Raw genomic sequence first — 25966 nt, 5'->3', positions numbered from 1 at the left:
TACCTGCTGAAATATGGTATCATTTTTAGTGTTTATCCATGGAAGACACTCACTATTGAAGAACATGACCCACAGTTGCTAAATTGCAATTCCTGGGGTCTGGAGTCCAAGTGTAATTAAATCCAAGCAACAGTTTTTGGAAGGAGCCAAGGATAGAGTCAGTCCTTGAATCCCTTTATAAAGTTTCAGTCTCCTCCCTAACCTTTTCCCAGACTCAGGTTATTTTACTTCCCACAGGAATTTCTTTTGGGGGGTGCTATTTTGGGGAGAAGTAGCTGCATCTGAATAGAAAATGTTTAGAGAGGTCAGCCTCAGTGCAGGAACACTTGCTAAGTGTGCTTTAAATAACGGAGGGAGAATAAGGAGTTCCAATTACGGTAAGATTTGGAAAACATCAGGGAAATTTGGTTTATGATGGGAAAGGTCGTGCGTTGGTTCTACTCCACCCTAGGCCTTCACCTTGCCTTGTTCATTTCCCCTCTCGGTACTCCAAGCCCTTTCAATTATGGACACCCTCTCTTGGCTCTGAACTTGGATAAATGCTACCTTGTTAGCTAATAATACCATTAATTATATTAATGATTAATAGCTAATTAGTCATAATGCTGTAATACTTCAATGGAGGCTTCCTTTCTTTCAGCAGCTCTGTCTCAAGCGCACGCGCAAGCACCACCCCCCCTTCCCTATTCTTGGACACAGAACAAGTGCGGCTCTAAATTTATTTTTCTGACCACTTCAGCAATCTCTAAATTTCTCCAGTTTTTATTAGCTGTCCCATTCATCTGGCGAATGACCACACTGCTTATATTTTGCCTTTTATTTCTGTCCTGTCACTCACACTGCCTTCCAGTAACGAGAGCAGAGTCAAGATTTTTTTTTTAACGTATTTCATAAACCAAAGTCTCTTTTACTTTCTAAATCTCACTTGGGCCTACTTTTCTACTTTGGCCCCCGTTCTTCACCTCACCTTTCCCGAATCCTAAACTGCCCCCTACTTTGTGGAATCCCACCCCTCAGCCAGCCCAAAGCTCCCTCCCACTCTACGGTTTGGCTTCCTTTCAGCAACCACGCCCCCAGACCCCAGGAGAGCGGTGCGCACGCGCACTCCATGCCTTTACCTGGGCGCTCGGGAGTGGGCGGAGTAGGGGCGGCGTGGGTGGAGCGGGAGTCAGCGGTTACAAGGGCGGCGGAGCTCTCACGAAGTGGCAGGAGGGAGAAAAGGTGCGCCGGGGCCAGCCCCGAGAGCTGCGCATGCGCGCCGCCGCGCCCAGCGGCCGAGATGCCAGGGGGGCGGGCGGAGGGAGGTGTCGGGCTCCCTGTTGGGCGGGGGGGCCGGCGAGGGAAGGGGCCGCGGGCGCGCGCGCGCTCTCGCCGCCTCTCGTCCTCCCTCCCTGCCCCCCTCTCCGCACACAGAACCACACACGCACACCCCCTCCCCTGCCTCCCTCCCCGCGCGCCGCCCGCCCCGCCGGCCCCGCTCGCCCTCGCGCGCTCGGAAGGCAGTCGCGAGACGTCGGAGCGGCGGCCACGTAGCGCTGCGGCGGCGGCGGCGGCGGCGGCGGCGGCCGAGGCCGGGTCTGCGGAGCGGCCCTCGGGACAGACGTTGGGCGGGGGGGAGGGGCCGGCCCGGCCGGCGGTTGTTACTCGAGCGCCGCGGCTACAGGCCCCCCGCCGCAGGGATGGACCGCCGAGGCGGCGGTCGGGGCGGCGGAGGCGGAGGCGGCCGGCCCGGGTGAGTAGGGGCCCCTGCCCCCCACGCACACGCCACAGTCGCTGCTGCGCCCCTGGCAGCAGCCCTTCCTCTCCGCCACCCGCCGAGCCGACCGGGGCTCTGGGAGCCGGGTTAACCCTTCGCCGAGGCAGCTGCGTGCGCTAGGCCGAAGCAGCCCCCATTCGGCGGGGAGGCCCCGGGCGCTGCGCTCTTCTGGTCCCGAGCCTGGGCCGGGGGCGCCCGCTTCTGCCCCTTCGTCCCCTCCTTCCCGGACTCGAGCTAGGCTCCAGTTTTGCAGAGTCCGCTCGCCCCGAGGCCCAGGGGGAGGCCGGGGTTGCACGGGTTAGCGGGCCCAGGGGAGGTTTGCACCGGTTGTCCTGCGAGCATTCTCCTGCCCTGCAGCTAGTGGCTTGCACCCACTGCCTCCCCTGCCCTGCGGTTGCGCCCAAACCTCCAACCCCTGGGAGTATTGTGCCGCCCGAGATAAAATGCATCTAGTGTACACCCGCCCAACACTCACCCAGAGGGTAATGCAGACCTTTCTCCACCCCCGCCTGCTCTTCCCCTCCAATCAGGCTCTACTTAAGATTCTTAGATGGGAGCCACTAAAGGTAGTGACACCCCAGTTACATCTGTACAGAACATGTCCGTTGTCGAGGGATGTCTCCTGTAGAAATGATAAATGCTCCTACCTCACCCTCGAAGACCGTCTTCACGATTTAAGATCCCATATGCTCTTCTTGAAGAGGGCCAGTCTTTGATCACATCTAGCAGTCTCTCCCCCAACACACACACACACACACACACACACACACACACACACACACACACACACACACACACACACACGCTCTCTCTCTCCCCCCCCCCCCCCTTCCTGATTGCCGAACAATCTCTGTCATCGCGGATCCATTGTCAGGAATGGCCTGTGCCAGTCAAAGGAATGTGTTTTTGCCTTTGGAGAAGGGTGCTTTCCACAACCATGTTATCAGGACGTTGCTGTGTGAGTCTGTCTTTGATTGTCCGCAGATTGTCCCCGTGTTCAAGCATCATTATTACAGTTGTTTCCCTTATATGCATCTCTTGTGGACCCTCAGTAATACCTGAGTGATGCTTTTTTCCCAGTTAATTACATACATATGCTGTGTGGGAATTTCACTTATTTTGTTGTAATGTTTAACATCTATGGTCAAGCCATAGTAAATACATAGGGTAGTATTTTGGGAAGAATGTCTGTATATTTTTTTCCAGCAATGGCTAGGTCCGTATTGTTCTGGGAATGGCAACTAGCACATGCTTTCTTGACAACATGTGTATGCTTAGGGAATGAAGAGCTGCTGTGGCTGGCATGTGTGAGTGTATGCCCTGAATGCAGGTGACATTCCCATATGGGGCTGATTTGAGAGTGGTGTACTGTGATAGGGCTGGCAGGTATCTTGGCTGTTTGTATCAGGACCTGTGCACATGTATTCGGGTAGATACTACCTTTAGTGTAATTTTGTTTAAAGTGTTCACTGCTGAGTTTTAGGGATCCTGGAAATATCTAGTTCAGTGGTTCTTAACCTTCCTTTGGGGTCATGGAAACCTTTAGGGCCCTCTTCTCAATAAAACAGACACACATAATTTTGTGTGCAATTACAGTCATCTTGAACCTGGTCCTGGGACCTCAGCTTAAGATCTGTATTATGCAAAAGTGAAAGGACTTTGAATTTTGTGTTTTGCTTTGTTTTGTTTTTCTGTTAAAGATTGGCATAACTTTGGTCCTGAGCAGTAAGCAGCAAAGTAGATTAACTGTGTATCCTTGTGTTTTGTTCTTTGATTACAGTTAGATATTTGTAAGGCACCATTTTCCTATCTTCCAGTAGAAAGATGTATGTGAAAGTTTCAGAAAAAGTTAAAACTGGAGTCAAAATAACTTGTCTAAGTCTGACCAATTGATAATGTATGTTCCTTGCATTATATTCTAAATGTAGCAGATTTCAGCAGGGGTGTCCATGGTCTGTTTTATGGTGCCTATCTGGAATCGTTCTGTGTTGTTTGAGGTTGATCTGATCTCTTAAGGCTTTATCATTCCTGTAGTAGAGTACCTGCTCCATGAAGATTTTTCAGCTTTATTAAATATGATTTCATGTCTTTATTCAGGGTGATATTACCATCAGAATCATCCATTTAAAATTTTTCTTTTAATGGAAGAATTTTAATTATAATTAGGGAATTCCGTCTCCATGTTTGAAATCTAGAAGTAGGCATGAATGTTGCACCATTCTATCATTAAGCAGGGGATAAATATCAGCTATTCGTTAAATCCCTCTGTATCCAGCCTTTGCCTTTTGATTGTATTTAAATCAAGAGACATTTCTTCCAGTGTGTGATAGTGTTGTGATGGACAGTGATATAAAAGAAGCACAGGCCCCAGCTCTCCAGGAGCTTATAGTTCTGATGATATTTTTCACTTAAAGAATCCTTTGGTGACTTCATTTTTTTTTTCATATTTTGAGGCTTCTGAGAGACCAAGGAATTTACGGCATTAACAGCTTTTTGAAAGGCAAGGGAGCTTTGGAATCTTGCATAGAACGTGTTTTATACACCTGAAGAATAGCATTTATTCTAATAATTATGCAGTGTACCTATGAAGTTTGAAAGCACGCTGAGATGGCAAATATTGCATTTTTTATTATCTAATAAACATGACTGAAGTGGCTTATATTATAGGTTATTTTTTTTTGTTCGTGTAGTGCCTCAGGTTTTACTGTCAGAAATTATTTGCGTATCCTAAACCCAAACTGTTTCAAAGTTGCAAAAATGTTACTTTTCTTTGTCAGCATAGTATAGTGATAGATTGTTAAAATCTCAGGGGACAGCATACTTCCTTGATTTAGTATTGCAGAACCTCCTGTAACCAGTCACTTACCTAGTTAAACACCCACACACCACAGAGCAGCTGATCATATAACTCCTATGACTGTGAGAACAGCATTCTCTCTGCCAGATTCAGAGCTTGGAAGCTGGAAAACAATTGCATAGCAGTGAAACACTTAAGGAGTAGTGGTGCCAGCAGCTCGCTCTCATTAGTACAAACAGCTTGCTTTAGTTTTTAGTTTTTTTCAGCGCTCTTCTTCAGACACCCTTCCCTTAGGAGGTTTCAGATCAGCAGCTCCTACTCAAGGGAAGCAGCACTGACTTTCTGCAACTGTGGCCTCAAGATCTGATTTGTGACACCCAGAGCTGTTTCCATTTCTGCTCTCAGTATGGGAAGTAATCTTGTAGTGTGGTAAGAAAATACTTTTCAAGTCCGTAGAAGAAACTTGATTAGTAATGCTGCTGATGTGATTTTGTTTTTGAATGTCTGGAGCCCATCGAAGTAAACTGTAAAGGTGAACTGTTTTTAAAAATCACTCTTTTCTCAAGAGCTTTAGAAAATTTCGCCAGAAGTGTGAATATACTTTTGAGTTTCATTTCCCTTGTTCTAAAAAGTCAGTTGAGAGACAGCCAACAACAAAAAAACCCAACTGTGGATTCTGTTCTATTTTGAACCATAGCCTTTGGAATTAGTTATGCTAAAGAAGGTGACTGCATTTCCTTGCTAGGAACTCCTGGGTCTTGTGCTACGGTTTAAGGTATGATTTTTTTCTCATCTCCTGTCATCATTTCAGACTGTTAGCACTTGGATTTACTTTGATGAAGGTGAGCCGGTGTTGCAGTTAGTGATGGTAGCTGAATGGGGATCTGGGAGACAACCCGTCTCCCTGGAGCCAGGCAGAGCCAGGTTTGACTAAAGCTCCATTGGCTTTCTGGCATTGGACAAGTCACCTTGACCTCTCTAGCCTCAGTTTCCTGATCAGCAGAGTGGGATTTGCTTTGAGGATTAAAGATAGTATATGCAAACTGCTGAAACAATTCCTGTCACATATACATGTTAAGGACTCAGTAAAAGGTAGCGTGTGAGTGACGTGGGAGTGAAACTACAGATCATTTTGGCTTACAGGATTTAGAGGTCTGGTGCTGCGAGCTGCATACTCTCATTTGTGCAGATTTGGGACGAAAAAATTGCAAATATTTGACTTGGAGCACACCTAAGTCTTGCAGGTGCAGTGTGCTTATTGGAACTTTGATTTGTTGCTCTGTGGCTGGCTGAACTTGGTGGAGACAATAAAACTTAGCTCCAAATTCTACAGTGTTACCCACAGGCTGTGCTTGTTTTAAGCCTATTCAGAGCTTATGCGGTGAAAGGGGTATTTTAGGACATTAACGTAGCTCAATGAGTTCTGTGTCCAGGGTTGAATCACGTGCAAAGCCTTGTGTAAATTTTCATGGTTAATGCAAGCCATGAAGTGCTTGGTAGAATCAGTGAAGACATCAGATGCTTCTTCTAGTTAATCTGTTTGTTTATACAACAGTTATCTTTGATTTTTGAAAACACTTATGAACATTGTTTTCTTAAAGGATTCCCATTTCCCTTCTGATCATAAACTGTTATTAGGGCTATAAGTTTGAGTGCGTTAGGCATTTTTGCTTTGGTGGGTGAAGGGAAGAAAAGCAAGTTCCCTTTACCTGTCAGATTTTGTCAGCTCTCCACTTTGGGCCTATACCTTTAGATTGTGTGTATAGTTCCTAGCCTTGTTTTTACTCAAAAAGGCAGTTTTATGGTGAAATATGACATTTTTTTTCCCTTTTTAAACATATTTCAATAGAGTGGTTACTTTGAAAAGTAGATTCAAGGACATGTATATAGGTTTATTCAGTACATAGAGCTTTTAAAATAGGATTTCTTGGGCTCTATAGAATTAAATTACTCTTGTCATTTTTGCAAAATATCATTTTGCAGTGATAAGTCCATGAACCCACAATAGTTAGCTAGAGACTTTTCAGGTAATGTAGACACATCAGTATTGCATTATTAGCATTTACCTCAAGGGAATCTGCTAAGCCTTCTTTTCTTTTATTATTGAGCCACCTAAGGGCTTCCTGTCAGTGGAATCAGTATTGGATTGCTGATAAAGAGGGACTGGCAAATAATGGTCTTAGACTTGCCTTAGATTTTGCAGAACACTTGAAAAAACAACCTTGCCAGCATGTATAATAGCAACAGCACTAATGCTGTGTGTGCCCAGACTGACTAACAAACACAATTTAGGTGATTGAGTTACATATTTTTTTTCCTCAACTATAATACATTTTGGTAAGTAAACTTTTTCTTGGGAGGGGGTGCTGTTTTTTAAAATTATTTTTTCCAGTTTACTAGAGTCAAATGGTTTAGCAGATAGCTAGTTGCTTCTTTCGTTTCTTGGTAGACCAGTCAATGTGTGGTGAGAAGGGATTGTTGGAAGAGAACAGAAATGGAAATGATGCAAAGAATGGCTCCTTAGCCGGATTTCTTGGTCTTACTATGCAGAGGGTTATAACTAGCTGGATTTCACAAAGGTATATAGTGTCAGGTGATTCCTTTAGTCTTTAATGCTGCTGAAGAATATAGTCTTTAACACATTTATACTTTTCAGCTTTGGAATTTTGATTCAGTTTGGGGAATTCAATGGAAAATGACTTCTTAATTACGTTATGTAACCTATAAAATTAGATTCATAACTAGGCCCTTATGAATTGTTTTCACCCTTTTGAATATATCGCCTTAACATATCTAGAGCAGTATCAGCAGCCTGTCAATGTTGAAATACATGGCAAAGTGTTGTTTTGTTTTGTTTTTTGAGAGGGTGGCAAGGAGAGTGTTTATATTCTCAATTTTGTGGATTAACCTGTGTTTTATCCCAGTTCCTGTGACCCAGATGCCCAGGGGCTTTTCCCGTGTTAATATCCTAGAAGCTAGGGTTTGCAGTTCCCTTGCCTGAAAGATCCTCCTTGTAGGGAATCTTATTTCTAGCACACCAAGCATATAAAGCCATTTAAATTAACTCAGCAAAAATTTGGGAAAAACCTAAATGTTTATCAGTATAGAATTGAATAAATAAGTTAGGATATATTCATGCAATAGAATGTATTTTGTATAGCTACGAAAAAGAGTGAAGCAACTATATACGGCTGTGGAAAATCTCTAAGCTATATTTAAGTGTAATACAGTATGTACTCATTTGTGTTTGGCTTATAAGATTCATCCGTATCATTGTGTATAACAGGAATTAGTTTATCTCATATAATACTCCATTGTATGCATATATGTAGTTTATTTCTCCATTCTACCATTTATGGACATTTGAATTGTTTCTGGTGTAGCTATTAGAATAATGCTCCTCTAGTCACTATATTCTCTTCTGTACATAAAATTTTTGATCCTTCAAGCATATATCTACTAAGGATTTTTTTTTAATTTAAAAAGTATCCCCCAGCTGATCCATAGGAGAATTATAATGACCTATTTCAAATTAAATATTGAAATATTCAGTATGGCAAAGCAATTTTAAACCTTTTTTTTTTTTTTTAGTACATTCTCAAAGATCTAGCTTGGATTTTCATGATATTTAGAGAGTTCTCAAGTCAACCTAAGAGCAAACCCCATATTCTTTTATCCTTGAAAGGGGGTTAAATATGATGGAAAATGTCGCTAAAATAATTGCAACTCTTGAAATATTTGTTTTTGTAACTGCTAAATATTTCTTTTTACTGCCTCATTTCATAATATTGAAATTCTTATTTTGCTAGTTATTAAAATTTTTTACTTAATACAGGTTTTATAACTGCCATATATTTGAATGTTTTGGAAACCCAAGTTTTTAAACAAGTTAGCGACTTGAAAAACTTACTTATACTTAAACTTAAATATAATTAACTTTGTCTTGAATATTTTGAAATTTGGTAGAGCTGCCAACCAGTTGGCTGGTGAAATGTGATTCTGTGTACCCATGCACTGTAGTAACTGCTGAGGTATCATTGTTTCTATTAAAAACTGCATTTGATCAGATTTTTTGCTTTAATTACAGTAATGCCATTTCCCCCTCTTTTTGCCCAAATATGGAAATAATGATTAACATATAAACCTGTAAAGTAGTGGTTCTCAACCAAGGGCGATTTTTGCCTTCAGAAGTCATTTGGCAATGTCTGGAGACATCTTTGTCACCAGTGGTGCTCAGGGTGTGCTACTGGCACCTAGTGGGTAGAGGCCAAGGATGCCGCGAAACATCCTGCAATGCACGGTACAGCCCCCCACAACCAAGAATTATTGGGTCAAAAATGTCAGCTGTGCTGATTCTGAGAAATCCTTTTGGAAAGCAGCTTCACTAAACTGATGCTACCTAGTACAGGTAGCAATTTTAGCATTGGCTTTGTTAGATTTGGCATGTGAAACTCAGTAGTTTATCTAGTCTAGAGAAGAAATGAGCTAGGTAATTTTCTAAATAGTAATAGGATTTTAAATATGAATACTAGTTTTAGTATAAGGTTTTTTAATTGGCTGTTTATAGTCTCCTAGTGGGTAAAGCCAAATTATTTTGGAATACAGCTTTTATATAAAAAAGTTATTCACAAAGAGTAAAAGTCCCTCTCCCTCTCTCTCTCTCCTCCCCCCCCCCCATATATATATAAAGTACAAGAAAAACTTTTAGGAGTATAATTTTTTCAAAAGCAGATACATTTTTACTTTTATGATACTAATGTGTGTCTTGCTCTGCTCTAATAAAAGAAGACATTTGGTTGTTTGACATAAGGTATATTTAAATCTTGTATAATATGGTAAGTTAAAAAAAACCTTAATATTTCTAAGTGAGAAAATGGTTAAATTGAATATGGAAAATACATGTATGGTAGAAAAATCATCTATTTTCAAATGGCTAGTTTCCTCCTGTCAGGTTGTAGTAAAGAAGGTATACACTTCTGCATCCATTTTAACTTGTCAGGAATTATGACAATACCCAAAAGATAGTTTGTTCTGCCTTTCAGTCTCTTCAACCTTTTCATCACCTCAGATGGAAAGTGAGATTTTTTTTCTTTAAAGTTGACTTATGTCTCTAAGGTCAGGTGATACAGTGAGTACTAAAAGACATGTCCACAGAAGCCAACTGCTGCAGGGTTGGACTGTTCTAAATCTAGAACTGTTGTTTATTTAATTCCCTATAGCACCATTTTTCAAACTTTTGGACCATGATCCACAGTAAGAAGCAGTGTGTGCATGCCCACATGTGTTCACTCACATACACACCCGCACCCATAACTGAAACAGGAACGTCATGAAACAGTACTTACCCTTACTATCTGTGACACAGTCTGTTATTTTATTCTATTTCATTTGGGAAAAAAAATTGAATTGGGCCAGGCAGTTTGAAAATCACTGCCCTAAGTTGAGCTTAACAAAACTGATTTTCTTGAGGTAGATGCTAAGCAAATGTTTACTGGATTAAATGGGGGTAGGAGGAATGATAAATGCTGTGCTTAGAGGTATGAGTTTAAAATAGAAAGCTAAGAAATGTGGCATGAAGAAAATCATCGTATTTATAACCTTACTTATTCCATTTAGAGCAGTAATTCTTAAAGACCTGAAACTCCGGAAGGGTTAAGTTTGGATCCTCATTTTGCTTAGCATTTGAGCTATGTTCTTCTAAGGAATTGTACACTTACTATTGCTAAATACACACACACACACACACACACACACACACACACACACACACGTAAGCACTGTCTACCTGTTTATTCATTAAGTTAGATAGAATTGAGGGGACTAACGAATATATACAAAGAGATTTTTAATAAACTCTATAGCATAACCTTTAACACAGAGCCTGGTTTAAACAACAATGTACTTGTGTAGAGTGGTACAGAATAAAAATACATCAAGGACTCAGTAGTGAATTTTTTACTTCTGTGTGAAAATCAGACTCTGGGCTTGGACTGTATTTCAGAGATGGCTCTCAGAAAAGCAGTTGTCAGAACCTAGTTCTCCAAAAAGGCAAAACTTAAAAGTTCCCTGGTTGGAGTTGTCTTCCATTTCTATACCCAAAGTTATGTATACTATGTGTATGTCTATATTTTATTTGTCTATCATTTAATCCTCATAGAATCCTTTGAAGTAGGTATTATCCCCATTTTACCAACAGGGAAATTAAGACAAATTGAGGTTATGTAACTTGCCAAGTTGAATGTATTCTTTTCTTGGCATTGAGATTTTTGTAAGAAAAGACCCATCAAATCATTCTATTTTGCTAATTGAAAAATTAATTTTAAAATTGAATTTAAAAATTCATAAGTATTTCTGGCTTTTAGAAACCAGAGACTGAGTAAGTAATTTGTTTTAATTTTTAAATTGATGTACAGTAAAATGGACATTTTGGCATGTATACAGCTCTTTGAGTATCAGTACCTGTATAGATTCATGTAACCACTGCCACAATCAGGATACAGAATAATTTCATCACCCAAAAACTCCCTCCTGCAATCCCTTTGCATTCACACTGTTCCCCACCCTGCACTCTGGTGACTGTTGATCTGTTGTCTCTGTAGTTTTATCTTTTGGTGTATGCTATATAAATGGGATCATTCGGTATGTAACCTTTTGAGACTGGCTTCTTTCACTCAACATAATGCCTTTGAGATTCAGCCAAGTTTTCGTGTGTATCAGTTTGTTCCTTTTTATTGCCAAGTAATGTTCCACTTTGTGAATGTACCACAGATTGCTTATTCATTCACCAGTTGAAGGACATTTGGATTGTTTACAGTTTTAGGTGAGTCTAAGTTTACTCTTCTCCAGAGTAAACACCTAGGTATGGGATTGCTTGGTCATATGGTGTGTATGTTTAACTTTAAAGGAACCTGCCAGACTGTGCTCTGTGTGCTCTTTTGCATCTCACCAGTAACATTGCAAGTCCCATTTGTTCTGCTTTTTTGCTAACACTTGATATTGTTAATATTTTTTATTTTGGCCATCCTAATAGCTATGTAGTACTAATTCATTTTGAGTCTTATGACTAAAATCTAGGTGGTAGGCCCAGCTCTGCCATCAACTAGCTGTTGATTTTACAGGAACCTTGTAACTTTTTTGAGCTTCTTTCTTACTTCATCTCTTATATAATAGAAAATATTGAATGTGTCGTAAGTTCTCTTGCAGCTCCTCAATTTGTTGGTATGGAGAGAAATCCTTGGCAAGAGGACAGATTTGTCTTGGTTGTGCCCCCCAAAAATCTATTGACTGATCTCATCTAAACTACAAACAGTATAAGCAATATACGTATTTATAAATAGAATTCATATGAAATAACTTGATATTTATAACTATAGTTTAGCTCTAGCTAAGCATAATAATACTGTAACATGTGTCCATCTATAAGCTAAAATTATACACCTAATGTTACGGTTAGCATTGACAACCTAGAGTCTTTTGGATAATATCTGATATTTTTGTAACTGTTTCTTAGTTTTCTAGGGTTATAGTCTACAGTAAGTTTAATAACAGATACTTCATCATTTTCAGTCGTGATTGGGGATCACTTTTTAAGGTTACGTATTTGGGTGCTTGTCCTTAATATCTGACTTGAGTGTGAAATAAATTGCTTCTATATAACATTATTATTTTAATAGCTTCATTATTTTTCTAAAAAATTATACATGCTTATCCAAAATTATTTAAGGATTACAGAAAAATATAAAGGAAAAATAAAAGATCTCCTCCCCAACCCTTAACCCTCTCCTGAGATGTCTCTCAATAGGAGCTTATATATGCATAATTGTATGTACCTAGTTATACATAATGAGATTGCATGCTTCCATTCCCACAATGTTCTTTAGTCTTTTTTTTTTTTTTTAATGTGGACATACTTCTGTGTCAGTTAATATAAATCTATGTCATAATTCAGATGGCTATGTGGTATGCCGGTGTCTGTGTGTACCATTATTTGTTTCAGGTTTTTGCTATATTAAACAGTGCTGTTATGAATGCCCTTGTATACACATCTTTTTATACCTGTGTCATTAACAACTAATGGGAAATTCCTGAAGGCTGGGTCCCAAAATACACATACTTCACACTTAGGAAAATAGCGCTAAACGGCTCTAAGGAAGGTTACTCCATATTGACACAGCATTCTGAGCTGTAGTCAGCCATGCCAGTTGATGTCAGAAGTCAGTCAGGTTACCTTGGCATTTGCCAGCTTAAGATTGAAGCCATAAAACATATCTAAACATGTTTGTACATGGGTCCTGCTGAAAAGACCCAGCCCATTTGCTAATTGATAGTCTTTACTAAGTAAACTTGAGAGTGTTTAAAAACATCAAAGTTTTAAAAAGTCAATTAAAAAAAATTCACTTTTGAGGAAAACTAATGAAGCAACTCACATTTTTGATTCAAAGAAATCTATTAATGTTGATTACAGCTCAATTTATGTTATCTTGTAAGTGCTCTTTTTTAAAATTAAGACATTTAAAATTTTGGAATAATTTTAGATTTACAGAAAAGTTGCAGAGAGAGTACCCACATAGATACCACCTCATCCAGTTCCCTTATTGTTAAATAAAGTCTTACAGAAACTGAGAAATCAGCACTGGTACATTACTGTCAGCTTAACACCGGATTTAATTCAAATTTCACTAGTTTTTCAACTGACATTCTTTTACTATTTGAAAATATCCTAACTCAGGCTTTTAAACTCTATTCTTAAGCTTGAGTATCTTTTCATAGATTAATTTTAGTCATACATTGTACATATGTATGTACTATATATAATGTATCTGGATCTTTATATTTGTTTAGACAGATTTGTCTTTGACGTTATTGTCTTCAGAAGTTATCTCTTGATGTTCACAGACATTCAGCCAAGTCCCTTTTAGGGTAGGGTTGAAGATCTTTTCCCCCACCCCCTTGTGTCCATGCAGAAACATGATTTATAACATCATGAGTGTAGCTCTTGCACAGTGGTACCCTTCTCAGTAGTTACCAGTCCCTATCTCCAGGAGCACATGGGAAATAGCTGCCTTTTGTTTACTGGGAAATTAACTTCTGCCAAGTGGTTTCACTGTCTACAGTGTCTGGTTCTGAGAGAATATTAGTATTAGGCAGTTCTTGTAGGAGACAAAGCTGCTGATCTTAAGGCAGAGTTCTATTATATATAGGGTAGTACTTGGATATCTTTCACTCTGCACTTACTAATACAAAGAATCCCTCCCGAGGCAACCCATGGCATCCAAACTCACTATATTAATTTGAATCATTTCTTGAAATAGTTTAGTTTATGGAAGAGAAGGAAGAAATTTGCAACATCATATAGATACGGACTTTTAAAATCACTTTCCTCCCAGCTTAAATGGAACTTCTGAGTATTCCCCCCATTAGCTTACACTTTTTTTTAAAAGAACAAAAAAATCCTCCTAAGCATTCTAGGAAACAAAAATGGTGGTCAAGAAAAGCTTCATGAAGAAGGTACTTAAGCTAGGTCTTGAAATATGGCTAGGATCTTATAGTCATATTGGGGTGGGTGGTAGAGGGGACAGTGAGTAGGTAAAAGGAAAGAATGACATAATCAAATGTTTAAAGGTGGAAAAAATCAAGATGCATTTGAGAAATAGCATGAGGATGTTAGGTGGGAGAGGAGGACTTTGGGAGCCAAGACTGAAAAAGTCAGTTGGGTTCAGATGGTGGAGGGTTTTTGAATACTTTGCTAAGAAGTTAAACTTTATTCCAGGGCTCAAGAAACCAATAAAGGTTTTGTAGCTAGGGAGTTACATGATCCAAATTCTTTAGAAAAAATGTATTTTAGATGATCTCTGTGTAAAGTGATTTGAAAGATGGAGGCAGAATGACTGCTGTAATCTGTGTATGAGGTGATTAGGGCCTAAACTGGGAGGTTATGTAAGCAGTTAGAGCAGGAAGGACAGTTTTTAAAAATAGGACTTGTTGGTTCATTAGATATTGGGGTAAGGCAGAGGGAACAGCCAAAAATGAACATGTAGTTGGAAACGTGAGGTCAGAGACTATAGCTGCTTCATTTGGATCTTCCATAAACTTGACCATAAAATAAGAACTTAAATCAGTAGCATCCTAGAACTGAGGAAAAGTATGTAGCATTCTTGATTTAGAAACAATGAAATGTGCAGTTTAGAACTAAGAATACATGATATTTGCTGACTTAGGATGGAGGGAGCAAACCAGGGAAGAAGAAGGTAGTTTTTCTTTTAATGGTAAGAACCATTGCCGTGGTCTGTGCTTACATCTGATTTTGATACAACGAAATGCTTCAGCCCATTGTGCTTAAGGTAACACAGCGCCACAGCACTGACAGAGTAAGAAGAGAATCCTGGTTACCTCATAGTACAGCCAGCTTAGAAAACCATCTGAAATGGTCTTCTGCTCACCCTTAAGCCTCTCTCCTGTAAACATGCATGTACTTTGTTTGGATAATGGTTTCTTGGTTGGACCTGTATATATGAAGGTAGCAGAGAATACTGTGTAGTGAGTCAGCTGGAGAACACATATAAAGCAGCCTTAATTCCAGTTCTTACTAAAACAATGGCTGCGTACTTAAGAGCAATCAGATCTAAAACCCTACCCGATCTACATGGTAAGTTCCACATGAAGACAAAAGTTTTTGGTTCAGTTTTATTGTCCTGTCATTGAAAAATTAGAAGCTAAATGAGTATCTGGGATACAGTAGTGGATACTATCTAGAAGGCTGGATTCTTATCTTGACTGATGATCTCACCAGGCAAGTTGTTTTACTGCTAACAAGTTTAACTTTTCTTTTATACTTTTGATCATTGTATGTTGGCATATTTTGGGATTAAAGTTTTATTAAACCAGAAATATATCATATTGCTTACATTATAGTTTTTAGAGGTATGAAATTTAAGTTGTGAAAAGAGAAAATTAAATGTAGTCATAGGGGAAGGGTATGTCTCAAGTGGTAAGCGCATGCTCAGCACCCAGCAGGTCAGAGGTTCGATCCCCAGTACCTCCTCCAAGCAGAAATCCATGAAGAAACCTGATTACCTCCCCCTCATAAAATGAACAATACAAGCCCAGAACGCATGCTTTAAATGTAGTCATAATACATATGGATGGATTTTCAAACTGTATTTTACTTCTTTTGTAATTCCTAGTCATATCAAAAGGTTAATGTAGAATCAATTATAGTTAATAGAAAATATTTTTTTCTTCATTGTTGGCAAGTTATAGTGACCTATATGTTTCTAAATTATGTTATTATTTTTAGTCTTTCAAAGGAAGTAATACAGCTTTTGGAAACAATCTTTGATATTATAGGATTCTCAAATATAAAAAAGAAAAATAGTATAATGAACCTAATATGCCCATCTCCCAGCTTTAACAATTATTAACACACGGCTAATCTTGTATCTGCCCTCACTATACCCCTCTCCCTTCAGTTACTTTGAAGCAATGCTAGACATCATATCATATTATTTATGGGAATTCTTTTTCAAAAATGACAACTAAATACCATTTTTACACTAAAAAACTTCTGAACATCATTAAGTATTCAGTCAGTGTTTATACTTCCCAGTTGACTCATAATTGTTTTTCAGTTTGTTTTTCCAACATTTAGACACAGGCTGGAATGTTGAATTAAGGTCCAAAGAAACGTGATTGGTAAATATGTCTGTTAAGTCTCTAAATCTATAGATCCTCCTTCCTTCCTTTTTTTTTTTTCTCTCTCTCCTCCCCCCGCCCCTGCCCGATTCCTGTCTTTCTTTTTCCTTGTGGTTTTTGTTGAAGAACCCATATCATTGGTTGTATAGTTTTCAGTAGTCAGGATTGTGCTGATTGTATGCACGTGGTATCATTTAACATGTTCCTCAGTCTCTTTTATTTCCTGTAAATTGGCTTTTAGATTTGCAGGCTTGATCCGATTAAGATTCAGTTTTTCTCATACATAGATGTGGGGCCAGACTAATTGGTGGTGGTCTATAATTCTACCAGGAGACATATAGCACTGGTTGTTTCTTTTTTGGTACTGTTATGGATCACTGATGGAAAGAACAGTTTTATTTTCCTTAAGGTACATATCTGATAGGAATGGCAGACTAAATGCTTGATTCTTGCCCTTCACTTAGCAGTTTTAAAAGAATGAGTTGGTTCTCTTAGTAGCCTCTAAAGGTGACCATTGTATTTAAGCTTATTTGGTGTGTTTCAACCCACTACTGTTATTAATCCTTGTTAATACTCAGTTGTCCTGTTTTTATCTGTTAGGAGCTTATCAGCCTGGCTTCTGAGTCTTTTTGACACAACCTTGGTGGTCTTTGAGAGCTTTCTTGCTTTCCATTATGATAAAATGTTCCAGACTTACGTGTTTCCTGTCCTGTTTCCTTTTAGTGGGAAATATCTGGACCATAATATGTTCTCAGTACTGAGCTAGACACAGGCTGGAATGTTGAAGTAGTATTTTAGAAAGAACTACCTGTTCTCAGGGGGCTTATAGTCTTTAAAGTTTTTATTTTTTATTCATTTGATTTATTTACTTTGTATACATTTTGATATGATAAAATCAGGTTTTGATTTTCCCTTATTTGATTAAAGCAGATCTTTGGTTTTATTGTATGACAGGTATATATCAGAATGAGATGAAGTTCTAAAATAAGGTTTTTGTTTGTTTGTTTTTAGTTTTTTTCTTGGGGGGAGAGGGAGGTAATTAGGTTTATTTATTTCTTTATTTTTAGAGGAGGTACTGGGGATTGAATCCAGGGCCTCGTGCATGCTAAGCATGCGCTCTACCACTTGAGCTATAGCCTCCCCCTCAAAATAAGTTACTTTTTATAATTTGAGAAAATATAATGTATAATAAAAATGAATAAAATGAATTTAAAAAAGATAAAACCTGGAAGTGATACATAGTTTACAAACCTATTGGCATGTACGTACAGTAGTATGTTTGGTTTTGCATAAATGGGTAACCATATGATTTATTGTCCAGGATGGGAGATATGTGAGAGGGGCATTATTAATAATTACTCTGGGAGAAATAGGTATAAACCAGGACCTTGCCCAGCAAAGTAGGATATACAGTCACCCTATTTATTTGGCAATATTGTGAGTTTTCTGAGACCAGGGAGCGTATCTGTCATGCTCATAGTTATGTCTGTGGCACCTCACCCATGGTAGGTGCTCAATTTGTTGAATGTTACTAAAAATCTGCTGATATTTCGAGGCTTGGTGTAGATTTAAGTGTTTTTTATGCTTGGTTAAATTATGTTTGCACTTTTTTCCAACTGTCTTTCAGCAACACTTGCATCTAGAAGATCTTACGTATTGAATCTGAATAGATTTGATGAATTCATTTAGTTTTTAAGTTCAGGATTAGTTTCTTTGTTTATTACAGAGATAGTACATTTTTGTTGTAAAAATACTAGAAGCTCTAGAATTACCTCTTTACCAGCAATCCTCATCTTCAGTCCCAAAGAGAAGTCTTTTATCTTCTGGCTAGATTTTATTTGAAGGGTTAAAAGAGTATAGCAGTTATATACTCAACTAGTTCTTCCTCCCTCGGAATCCCCTCTCATTGTCCTTTTAGCTAGCAGGCCTTAGTTTCCTCTTCTTATAAAAGAGATTAACACTTATTTGACAGGAACTTTGTAACTCTTAGGTAAATGTGGGGTTTTAGTGGGGAGAAGCTGGGAAGGAGGGAGCAATTACTTGAACAATGTTTCTGTGATCAAAACTATCTTTGGTTGCTCTAGTCACATTTCTTAAGGATATTGCCAAAAGTAGGTGATAGAAATTTTGCATTGATGTGAGCCAGTGTGAAAACTGTGATTTTGGTAAGGGAAGTATATTTAAAGCTATTATAGTAAAACCCCACATTGCTAATTAAAATCTTTTCTTCAGTATAAACAGATGAAGGGGAATTAGTCTTCGTCATATGTCCCCAGGCCTTTGACTGGGCAACCTGCTTGGTCATGTTGTCTTGATTATCTTGCTCACTCACTGGATTTGGTTTATGACAAAAGTTATTTAAAAACAAAACAAGCAGGCAGGCAAATATTTATTCAAGTTTTTGACCGATTACATCTATTTATAGCATATATTGTGAAGAGCTGTGGTTTTCTTTAGATTAAGGAAAGCATCGTATAAAAATCATCCTCCCCACATAAATGTTTCCTCCACCTACTCACTCATTTGTCTGCAAGCCAGGAGTCTGTTCACTTCCTCTTGGACTCGGTGCCTCTGCTGCTCATAGACTCATTTTTTTAGACATTCCAGGGCAGTTAAAATATAAATGTCTAAAGTGTGTATTGTTACTAATTAATTTATTTTATACCCTTAAAGTAACTTCTCTTGGGCTTATGGGGAGAGAGTGTCTTGGAACAAACAGGTTGTCCACTCAGAAATGTGGATGTTTGGGATTTTTGTCTCTTTGAAATATGCACAGTCATTCACAGTTCAATATAGAGAACCACATTTTGGGAACTGGTAATTAAGAATTCAGCTTTCTCTGCTCAGGTTGTTACTGACCAATTATTGGGCCACAGAGCAGATAGCCAAGAATAATTTTGCTTGATGCTGAGGGATTTTTGCTCCTCACAAGCAGATTGTTAAATTGCCACAGGTACTGCAGTTGAGCCTTGAGTTAAAATTGTAGTGTTATCTCACCAATAACTAACAGAAGCTTGTCAATATCGTACATGGATACGTGTTTGCATGTGTTCTTAAGGACCATGCTTTTCCGCCCTTAAACTGAAGAGTTGAGATGTATTGATTTTTTTTTTTCTCCTCTGTTTTACCTGTTATCTGGCATTTAATGAAAAAATCTTGCTCGAAAGTTGCAGATCCCTTGAGGGCAACAAACACTATACTCAAAATGAAACTAGGTTACTGTTTCTGCAACATGCAGTGGTTTGTATCAAAAGCTGTTTTGGTCTTAACTTTGAAATTATCCCCTTTTCTTTGAAGTGGTCATATTTTAATTTGGAGTGGTTTTAAATTTTAGAATTTCCTGAAGTGAACATTAAAATGTGTTAGTATGTTCTTATGTGGTTGTTGTACACAAGTCTATAGAAAGCTTATGTCCAGATAGCATATTTGTTCAGCAAAACCAAAGGGGAAAAATACTTCAGAATATACTAAACACTTGAGACTATATTAAAGACTGAAAGTGTTTTAAGAGGGTATTCCAAATGATTTTAGATAGCTATGTTATAGATTTCCTTAGCTTTTAAAAAAACTGAAAGTTTTTGGTTTAGTACTTTGTGTTTTAGTATTGGAATCATCTTCATAGTGTAACCAAGAGAAAATTAGGCACTTTTCATTGGCTTTTTACAATGACTACTTATTGTAATATATATATTTTTTTCTTTTGGTTGATATGTTCTGCAATGAGGTAGAGCTTAAGATTGTGTATTTATCATACTTTTTCTTCTATATGTAATTTTTTAAAGCTTAGTGGACTGACCTTCTACTATAATGAATTCCAAACTGTTTTCTTGTAATGGAGTTTGTTGTGTGTGTGTGTGTGTGTGGTAAAAGGTGTTCCTTCCCACCAGCATTTAAACACACTCAGGTCTGTCCCGTCTTTAAAAACTGAACTCAGACCTGTTCTCCATTTGGAGTCCCATCCCAGCTTCCTCTCACAGGAGAGGCCAGTGGGTTGAGTAGACTCCACAGCTAATGAGTTGTAGCTCTGGAAGTCGGCCCAAGTCTGAGCCCTTAACCATTATACTCATTAACTCAGGACGGCTGATTTTCCAGGGAGAAGGAGGCTGTGGAAGGACAAGAGGGCCTTCATGTTAAGGAATTATTTGGCCACTAAATTTAGTAGTCACTCTTCTGTGTCTTACTTAGTGTTATAGTAGCATTTGATATAGTTGACCAGTTCTTCTTTCTTGAAAAAAATATTTTTTTAAATCTCTTGGCTTCTGTGCATTGCAGGTGAGTGTTTTTGTCTTATATCAGTGTTAATTTCTTCTCTCTTCTTTGTTGGCCTTTTTTCTTCTGCCCTTAGGGTGCCCTAAAGCTTTCTTTTCTCTGTACTGTCTTCCTAGCCCTCAAATTTGAATTCTTTCCGTGTGCTGCTGTCTCCCAAATATATAGCTCCAGTCCTGACTTCTCCCTGATCGTCACACTCTTCTGTCCAGTTGACTACTTGACATCTCTGCTTAGATGTCTAATATGTATCTCAAGCATGACTGTAGAAATTAGGATGTCTTAGGCTTCAAATGATAGAAAATCCAATTCAAAATAATTTGAAAATAAGGAAAATTTATCATAACAAGTAACAAGATGTCTCAGTCTAGGATTGGTTTAAATCTGTTGTTTAGTGACATCATCAAATACCCACATTTTTTCCACCTTTCTGCTCTGCCACTTGGATGTGTCTGCTTTTGTCCTTTAGCCAACTCTCATCATGGATGCAAGATGGGTACCACGGTTCCAAGCATCATATCCAGACAAGACAACATCCAGCAGAAGGTGGTGGTTAGTGCTTTCTTATGCTTTTTAAGAGTTTTGGAATCCTTCCCAGAAGCCTTCCAGCTGACTTCCACTTAAGTCTCAACTGTCCAAAACTTAATCATGGGCCCACCTCTAAACCAATCACTTGCAATGGATATGTGGACATATAAATAATTTTTATACAGTATAGGATGAAATAAACATAATAAAACCAGGAGAAGTATAGTGGAAATACACACAGGAAAAGTGATGGAGCTGGGGAATTTCAGGAAGTGTAAGTGGTGTTTGAACTGAATATTGAGAGATTCGTGAGATTCAGTTGATAGGGAGAGAGATGAAAGCATTCTCGGCTGACGAGGCAGGATACACAAGTGACTGGCATGAGAGTTACATGGCTTGCTCAGGGGACACTGAGTAGACAGACCCTAATAGGGTTTGTGGAAGGATGTGGAGGAAAATGAGGTTAGAAAGGTAAAGTGAGGGGTCTAATCTTGAAGGAGGTTTGGACTTAATTTTTTGGCAGTGCTTGTCGTTGTAAAGGAATTTTAGGAATATTTAGCAAAAAAAAAAAAAACCTTACCTATTCACTGTGCAAAAGATAGAACTAGATAAGGTCTCTGAATCTGATTGTGTTAACAGTAATAAAAATATGTGCTTTTCCACGTGTGTTTTCCTGTTAGATATAGGAATGAAATTCAGATTGTCTGAATCATCTTTGATACTTTCTTTTTCTTTATCCTTCACATGTAAAGAGGAAAATCTGTTGATTTCACTTTTTGGCTCTGTCTGCCACTGTTAGTGATGCCCATCTCTCTCAGCTCTCCAATCAAACCCCTCCATTTTCTGTCCCTACTCTCCATTTATAACCTTACCACCGACTAACCCCCTGGGAAGATCCCTCTGGCTGCACCCGTGTCTTTACCTCTTAGTATGCTCTGCTTATTCACAATGACAGCCCTACTCACAAAGCCCTCTCCTCAGCCTGTCTCCTCAGTTCCTCTCTGCTTTTTCAGACCCCTCCATCCTTCAGGACCTGGCTCAGCTCTCATGCTCTTCACAGGGCCTTCCATAGCCTGTCCCTTCTACATCTTTCTTGCTCTTTTAAATAATTACATGGCACCTTTAAAAAATAACATTTGTTTCATTTGCAAATGGTAGCTTATTTTTTGTGTATAATTCTTGCTCCCCAAACAGATTTGAAGCTTGTGAAGATTGGGGCCAATACAATCATTATTTGAGGGAATAAATAAATAAGTATCTTCTCCTTATGTTAGATAGTGTCAGAGCTTGTTAATGAAGAGTAGAGTGTAGGAATCGGACAGAAAACACTTAGTGTGTAAGCTTTTTTGATCTATGAGCTTCGCCTTTATAATCAGGAAAAAACAAAAGCTGTTTCTCTCTTTGGAGAAGAAAGACCTGGACATTCATAAATAAACCGCATGTTTGAGTAGCAGCAGTTTTAGTAAACAGAGTCTCATCACTTCCAAGACTGTGATAGATAACCTAGCCTTAACTCAGTGTGGTTAGGGTTACAACCCGGACCCTGGTATCAACCTCTTCTTTATGTTCAGCTGTACATCCCGAGAGAGGGAGGAGCCATTGGCTCAGTTTGCCAACATCCAGCATAGAACGCCCCTGTGGGGTAGTGTTCTCTCCACCACCTACAGAGTAGTTGGGCACTTTTGCCTTTAATTTTGACACAGTTGTGGCATTGCTGCCTGGTTTTGTTTCACTGAACCTACAACTTATTTTTTTTAAAGGACCATTAAAAAAAAAAAGGGAGATAATAGTGGATATGACAGGTATCTGAGGCTTCATAGATTTCTTCTACATCCAGTTTGGCTTATTAAGTGCCTTATGACTGAGGCAGAGGAATGAGTAGAATCATCCAAGGAATCGTGTTAAGTGTGGTCATGTCTCTCTGAGAAAGTCTTGTGGACCCAGTGTTGTTTTTGGAAAAAGTTACTGATACTAGAGTTTAGGCTATGGGCTCAGTCCCATTTAGTGTCCATACTCATTTGGAGATTGTAGGTAATACATTCCCTTAACCCAGGTGTCCCCGACCTGAGATTAACAAGCTCATTTTAGTGTTCAGAAAGTCAAATAGGAATTCTGGTAAAAGCTAGACATTCTAACCAAAAAGTTATGATAGGCCACTTTTTTGTATTTGGCTAGTAAAAAATAAAAAAAAATGATCTAAATGCAAATTCTTAGACACAACTTTTAAAAACAGTGCTCCATGGGAACATGGCAGGGGCGTGGGGAGAGGGGAGTGTACAATAGCCCTTAATGTTGAAAAGGCTGGGAATACTGTGTGACAGGAGGTAACCAGATGAACTAGGCAAGAGAATGAAAATAAATAATCAGCACAAACAGTAAATGTCCGTGGTGGAAGGGAATCCCCTAATTGTACAGTAAAGAAAACTGGGAGTTTAAAAGGTAAAATAACTTGCTAAGCAGTATGGAAGAGCCCCAGATAGAGCCGGCCTAGATCCACTGACTCTCAGCACTGTGGATGGTTGTAAAATTTCCAGTCAGTCTCACTCCATCACTGCTGTTAGAGCCCAGTTCATCACTTGTGACCTAACCAGTAAATCAGTAATGTCATTTTAATATAAAGTACCTGATTTTCAGATAATCTTTTATTTCATATTGTCTTTGGACTACTAGTGTCCAGATAGCCTATCTCATTTAATTTATTTACATATTTATTTATTTATACTGGTCATCTACCATACAATTCACCATTTTAAAGTGTACAGTTCCATGTTTTTTAGTATGTTCAGAAGGTTGTGCAACCGTCACCAGTATCTGTTTCCAAAACATTTTCAGCAGCCCAAAAAAAACCATGGAACCTGTTAGCAGTCACTCCCTGCTCTTCCCTAATCCTAGATCCTCTCAACCACTAATTTATTTTGTCTCCAGGGATTTGCTTATTCTGACCTTTTCATATAAAAGGAATCATACAGTGTATAGACTTTTGAGTCTGGCGTCTTTCACTTAGCAGAATGTTTTCAGGATTCATCCGTATTGTACAATGCATCAGTACTTCATTCTTTTTTATGACCCGATAGTGTTCTGTTGTGTGGATATACATTTTATGTATACATTCATTACCAGTTGATGTATATTTGGATTGCTTCCCCTTTTTGGCTGTTCTGAACAATGCTGCTGTGAACATTTATGTACAGGTTTTTGTATGACCATATATTTTCAGTTCTCTTGAGTACATACCTAGGAGTGGAATGCTGGGTCATATGGTAACTCTATGTTTGACATTTTGAGGAACTGCCAAAGTATTTTAAAAAATAGCAGTTTATATTCCCATCGTAATGTATGAAGCTTCCAATGTCTCCACATCCTGGCAAACATTTGCTTCTTTCCAGTTTTTATTATAACCATCCTAGTAGATGTGAAGTGGTATCATACTGTGGTTTTGATTTGCTTTTTTCAAATGGCTAAAGATATCGAGCATATTTTTCTGTACATATTGGCCATTTGTGTATCTTCTTTGGAGAAATGTTTATTCAAGTGCTTTGCCCATTTAAAAATTAGGTTATCTTTTTATTGTTGAGTTGTAAGAGTTCTTTATATATTCTGAATACTAGACCTTTATTGGATCTATGATTTGCAAATATTTTTTCCCCATTCTGTGGGTTATCTCTTTACTTTCCAGATAGTGTCCTTTGACACACAAAAGTTTTTTATTTTGATAAAGTTCAATTTATATTCTTACTTTAGTAGCTTGTAGCCTGTTTCATTTTTTAAACTTTCCCCATGGTGATACAGCAACTAGTAACACATAATATTGTCCATCTAGGTCCATGGTCACCATTGCTGAAACCCTGATATTAGCACAGCTTATGAGAAGGATGTAGTCACCAAAATGGCTCTATCAGTCTAAGTATAAGCACCTCAAGTGCAATGTGTAATCTTTTGAAGAACTTATTTTTGAGGGAAGGAATAAAGTGGATTTTATTTTGGTAATCAAAAAAAAAAAACAAAAAACTTTCCCTTCCCCATCTTTTCCTTTGTTTCATCTTCACTACATCATATTCACTAGAAAAAATACATGCAACAAACTCTAAAATTACATAAATCTCTGCTCTGCTATCCGTAATCTGTAAATTCTTTAGGGATTCTTCCTCTCAAATAGGAAGAAGAAAGGAGCCAGCACTGAAAGCCCCCTGTGTGCTGGGAACTTTGCCTCTGTTATCAGATTAAATAGCCGAGGGTACTGTTATTCTGGTTTTACAGGGAAACACATTGGGATCAAATGAGATTAATTGACTTGTCCGAGGTCATACATCTGGTTAAGTAGCATATTGGGGTTCCCACTTGGATCTTTTATTCTACATTTAATGATGTTACTCAACACTGTTTTTTCATTCAACTGTGAATTCATTCATGACCATAGATATGTTAGAGGGATTGGGAGGAAAAGGGGTAGGAAGAAGAGCAAAGGAGGTAGAAAAAATTTTAATTTACAATCCTAACCTAAGTGTATATTACGAATACAGAAAAGTAAAATCTGCTATATGGCAGGAGTTCTTAGACTGGGGCTTTGGGGTCCCTGTGGGATGCATGGATGGGTTTCCAGAAATGGGCAAACTCCTTGAAATTGCATGTAAAATTTTGTGTGTTCATTTTTGGGGGAGAGAGGATTTGTAGTTTTCCAAAGATTCTTTAAAATTTAAGAGTTACAGTTACTGCTAAGGAGAGGAACATATAGACTTAGGGGAACGAAAAGACAGGTTGTATGTTAGCAGTTTGTCTTTTTCCATTGGACATGTTTGGGTATGTCATGGTTTGGGTAAACCTTCCCATCTGGTTTCAAATATTTTTGTTTTAGATTATTTGTTTATACTTGGTTTAAGACCAGTTCAGTTAAACTTTTTCTCTAAGTGTTAAGTTTTGAAGCGTCAGAA

General features: G+C 38.6%; 1 protein-coding gene across 4 annotated transcripts in view; it reads left to right on the top strand.

Moving 5' to 3' along the window:
• The first annotated feature begins 1487 nt into the window (after positions 1–1487).
• The window catches only part of ZNF652 (zinc finger protein 652), a 56789-nt gene continuing 32310 nt past the window's right edge, over positions 1488–25966 (top strand). The window contains exons 1-2 of one of the 4 annotated variants that reach the window (XM_074343007.1): positions 1488–1732; positions 20980–21056. The gene's annotated coding sequence lies outside the window, so the exon portion shown is untranslated. Of the gene's footprint in view, positions 1733–2607; positions 2715–20979; positions 21063–25966 lie in introns of those variants that run through there. The other 3 variants (XM_074343006.1, XM_074343005.1, XM_074343008.1) reach the window with 3 other exon arrangements.

The sequence above is a fragment of the Camelus bactrianus genome, chromosome 16 (assembly GCF_048773025.1).
Source record: "Camelus bactrianus isolate YW-2024 breed Bactrian camel chromosome 16, ASM4877302v1, whole genome shotgun sequence".
Taxonomy (NCBI): domain Eukaryota; kingdom Metazoa; phylum Chordata; class Mammalia; order Artiodactyla; family Camelidae; genus Camelus; species Camelus bactrianus.
Note: the sequence above shows the minus strand (reverse complement) of the source record. Positions and strands in the feature narration are given on the sequence as shown.